General features: G+C 35.3%; 1 long non-coding RNA gene across 16 annotated transcripts; it reads right to left on the reverse strand.

The window, feature by feature from the left end:
• Positions 1 to 277: 277 nt before the first annotated feature.
• LOC141623961 (uncharacterized) lies at positions 278 to 4779 on the reverse strand. 16 transcript variants are annotated; one of them, XR_012533772.1, is made up of 10 exons: positions 4579 to 4769; positions 4225 to 4381; positions 3942 to 4070; positions 3303 to 3411; positions 2999 to 3065; positions 2609 to 2681; positions 2082 to 2146; positions 1782 to 1987; positions 1117 to 1256; positions 278 to 660 (listed from the first exon to the last, which is right to left on the reverse strand). It is a non-coding gene; the product is annotated as an uncharacterized LOC141623961 (long non-coding RNA). The 16 variants fall into 16 exon arrangements; XR_012533771.1 differs by having other exon boundaries at positions 1775 to 1987; XR_012533769.1 differs by lacking the exon at positions 3303 to 3411 and adding an exon at positions 1581 to 1644 and having other exon boundaries at positions 4579 to 4766.
• Between the last annotated feature and the right edge of the window lie 212 nt (positions 4780 to 4991).

The following is a 4991-nucleotide window of genomic DNA, read 5'->3' on the forward strand; positions in this document are numbered from 1 at the left end:
AATGACTCGGAAATAGCCTGCTCTTTTCAACTCGGAAAGATTTGTAGGTATACGTTTATAATTAAAATTAAAGAAAATAAATACTCTGTATTTGTAAAAAGGCGTAAATTAAACCCGTTTTCGGCCCAAAACCAGTATAAACTCGACCTTATAAACCCGTATTCTGTAAATCCAAAACAGAACGGACCCGTAATTTACTTGAATTTAAAACCCGCCCGTTCGACCCGTTTAACCAATCGACTCAAGTGTATTTCAAGACTACACTAGCAAACGACAATTGACAAAAACTAAAGAGTGCAAGTGGATTAGCAGCGTCATGCATGATACACATCTCATGGAAAAGTAGGGGTAATATGGTCAGATGTCAACATATCCAGTGGATTAGTTGTTTCATCCCGTGGATTTATGTCCACCCCATTTTTATGTCTAGGTTGGCAATTTGTTAGTTGAGCCTTTGTTTTCCTAAGCAGCCTTGATTGTTACAAAAGTCCCCCAAAAACCGACTTAATTGCACTACCCACTCTTATTTAGGTGAGAGATACGTTTCTAAGCACCCACCGCAACACTTGTGTAAGAAAGAGACGTAGCTAGTGCGACCTGAATGTAGCACGGTGTAGCCTGTACTTGCTTAACTATGCGTGCGAGCCAGTCGTTCCTCTCCTATAGGAAAGCCACAACAAATTAGCAAAAAGATATCGGATGAGGCTTCAATGGTCAAAGTTAAATAGGAAAATTATAAACGGACTGTATGGCTTCAATGGTATAACCCCCTCAAATTAAGCGTGTATTGATTGTAAACAATTAATGTATGGCTGACTTAGGCATAGGGTACTTGAAAATAAAGATGCTTTGAATTAATAGAATAGTTGTAATTAAAATAATGATGCAAACAGTGTAGAAATGACATTGCCAATAATGCGTAATAAAAGTGCAAATTCATGCCACACATTTTGCATTATAGTGGCGGAATGTAAGACATAAGTAGTCATGATGATTCATAGAGAAAAGCAAAACGTTTCAAGTATTTAGACAGCTACAAGCACACACTTAAGAACTGAAACCCTCATATGTAAATATATCCTCGGAAAGGTTGTTACTAAAACGAGCAGGACTTACAAAGCTTGTAAAATTTTGTTGATATAGGCCATGATCATATAAGTGTTTTCTTGAAAGGGGGCTCCCTTGCTTTCTCTTCACAAGCTTCGTATGAAAAATCTTATGACGAACTTTGAGAAGAATGACAAGAACTTGCTCGCCTGGTACTTAAGACACACATGTTATTTTTACTATACATGGACCTCATACAAATCAGGAGTTGCTCGAGAACCTAGAGTTCTCATTAAAAGGGTATTGTACTCATTGCACATTCTTTTTACCCTCACCAATTTATAAATATATCATTATGTATAGTATGGTAGCTCAAATTCATTCACCCTACAAAAAAAAAAGTTACACCAAAACGAACTTTCAATATTCCCTCGCGTACCCGTGTTGGACAGTGGACACTCATACACTTCATTTTAAACCAAAAACATGAATTTTTTTAATAAAATAGATGAATCCGACACTTGGACACGTACCCGTGTCAGATACTTGTGATCGAGTACGAGTAACATAGGTGTGGTATGCCTTGTTTACAATTCTCTAGCAAATAATATTAATAATTAGAGTCAATATTTTTCTTTATTCAATTGGGATCGAAACATAAAATACCACACATATATAAATGCTGAACATAGTAAACAACGTTAAGGATTAGATTTCCTCGGCTTACCAGTTACCTGTTTTGGTGGACTCTTCACTGTTACAGATGCAAGACATATTAATGCATATTACGAAGCACACAACAATGCAGCTTGAACCCAAGTGAAATAAAATTCCAATTCTACTCTTGATGTTTGGATCACCTATCTGAAGTCCGATAGCCATAGCCAGCGAAATTAACATGTCGAATCAAAGTGTCTTATAGCATTGAGACCAGGAGGATCTGTTAAGAATATCAGAAATAGCATTAAATTTGTTAACTGGCCCAGTTTATTTTCCAAGTAACTGAGCGATATATTACGGAGCCAATTATTTACCAAGTCTCCGCTTGATACTGTGGATGAACTGAGACATAGGGGAATGCCTCACGTTGAAGTTGCACCTGTAGGAAGACAACACCGCACATATGGAATTTAGGAGAGAAATAATTGAATAATTGATTAACATTGAAATTAAAGTGTGGACAGTAAGATGGGGAGGAGATTGAGGCTTTAGGAGTGAAATGAGGAAAGCAAATGGATAAGTTTGTGGATATTATAGCAGGAGAGTAAGCAAATATGATAACAAACACAAACGTTCTCTATCTGAATTTAAGAGCCAACTACTTTGGACCAACTAAGTTCAATTCATGAGCTCCATCACAACTCATTAACCATATCCCTCATATATTATGCTAAATTTCCCACGAAATATAAGAGGTAACTAATTCACAAGCCCCATAATTCTTCAATTGATTAGCTCCAAGTATTACTATAGTTAATCACAAGCCCTATAAACCTTCAATCTATTAGCCCCATAAACATCATTAATTGAAAGTAACGTAAATTGATAGAGTTTGGCATACTTTAGTGACCCTGTGTTGACGTTGAAATTGGTCCTATCAATTAATGCCGCCCGGACTAATGCTAGCATCGCAACTGTAAAAAAAATGAAAAAATCGTTAATGTGACGAGGTATTCCAAAAACCTAGGCAACCGAGTTGTTGTAAAAAAACGATAATAATGGTAGTCACTAATCCACCATTTTCGGTCAGAAAGACAATATAGATGAAAAAAAGAATGGATGAGGATTGAACAAGATGAAGCTGAAGTAGGTTAGAAAGAATGGAAGATAAAATTGCGATTGAAAGTGAAGGCATGAAATAGGAATTGGACACAAATTTAGCGAAAACAAAATGAAATGTGATGAATCATTTTTCTAGAAAAAAAAAATTCAATAAGAGAAGATATCTCACCACTACTTTAGCAACCTTTGTATCAAATACTCTTAGGAGTGATCTCTGTGAGAAGTAAAATGGCAACCTGATGGAAAACAAATAAGTGAAAGTACTACCAAAAGCATGAAACAAAGAGAAGAAAGGAAATAGGTGCTGCACTGACTCCCCTCACTCCAAATATTGCATTTGCAGCACAAAGTTGGCCCCAACACCAACCACAACCACTATAAACCAAAAGTAATATAAACGCAAGAAGCTAAATCGCAAGATAATATAATTCGAAATCATGAGAGTCCCATAGCTACCATTTGGGAAAAATTACCTACTAAACAAGTTCATCAATGGTGGTAACAGTTCCGATCTCAGATCTAGGCTAAACACCTTTTTTCATCTTTGTGACACTTCATTCAAATGATACAAAAGGTAGCAACCTATGATAATACAAATTACATAAACTACAAATCTATAAGGTAAACACAACAATAGCAATAGCATAACAGTAGGTGCAACAACCCCGTAAAATATAAAACAAAAAAATTTGTGAACGATAAAATAAGAAGGAAAAGGCAGGGAGAAATAGAAAACATGGGTTATCAACAAGATAACAAACAGTAAAATGCACATGTTTTTAGCAACAATTGAGCACATTAACATGTCACATCATCAGCAACAACCAAAAAGAAGGCACCAGCCTTTGCCACAAGAGAGAAAAGTGACTCAAAACCCGTAGAATACATTAATATGGATGACATTAAAACCCTGTATTTCAAGAACCCGTAATGGATTAATGTTAACTGATGAAAGGAGAAATGGCAGAAAATAAAAGAAGCAAGGGAGAAAAAAATGAAAGACAGTCACAAACTTGGAATTGGAGTCCCCATAAATCCCCCTTTTAAATTTTAATAAAAACACAAAAAGAACAAAACCAAAAAGGCAAAAACAATCAATTAGGGTAACAAACCTGGATTTTAAAGGGAAGAAGCACAGACAATGCAACAACAATCAAGATGATATCAATTGTTGTTGTTCATTATATATTATTCCAACTGCAAATTAAAGCAGTCAAGATGAAACCGCAGAAATGTTCCAACTGCAAATGTAAAGGGCAATCAAAATTAAATGGCTTCCACAAAAGCTGAAGAAAAAGTAAGAAAAAAGCATGATTCAGCAGGGAAACAATAATCAACAAAGCGACAAACATCAACAAAAAAGAAGTAGTACGACTCAAGATTCAGGGAACCTACCTTAGCACTGATCGCCCGAGTAGTAGCATCGCAACTGTAACAAAAAAAATTGAAAAAAATCTTGAATGTGACGAGGTATTCCAAAAACCAAGGAAATCGAGTTCTTGTAAAGAAGGCTGAAAATGGTAGTCGACAATCCAACATTTTTAAAGATCGCCTAATTCAACAACAACAATATAATTAACAATTAATCGGATCAAATAAAAGTAAACTGAACAAAAACAACAATGAAAACAAAGAACCAATAGTACTGAAGAAGGGGAAATCAACAAACCCTAATTTTTAAAGATCGACTAATTCAACTACAACAATATAATTAACAATTTTGAAATAATAAACATCAAAATTAAATACCTTTGGGAGGATGTGAGATAGTAAGCTTTGTTGAGCGATTTGTGAAGAGTGAAGATAAGAGAGACGGATGAGAGAATGAATGAAGCGGAATGACTGAAAGCAAAGTTTACAGTGTGGCTGTGAGTAAAAGAGAGATGGAGGGACGAGATTTGTAGGAGGAATCCAACGGTGAAGGAGGATATTGGTTAGCAACTATTCATTGCTACAGTTCATGGAGTTTACTCTTTTTAAGAAGTAAAGATTATTGTTCATCATGTTTTCCATTACTATTATTGTTATTCTTTCTATTATGCGTAGCTAATTTCCTCATCTAGGATGAAGGGGATCTAGGTTAATTAAAAGGGGAAAATTGATTAAGTGCTAGGGAAATCATATAAGTTGTCGTTTGATTATTGTTCTAATTCTAGTTAATT

The sequence above is a fragment of the Silene latifolia genome, chromosome X (assembly GCF_048544455.1).
Source record: "Silene latifolia isolate original U9 population chromosome X, ASM4854445v1, whole genome shotgun sequence".
Lineage (NCBI taxonomy): Eukaryota > Viridiplantae > Streptophyta > Magnoliopsida > Caryophyllales > Caryophyllaceae > Silene > Silene latifolia.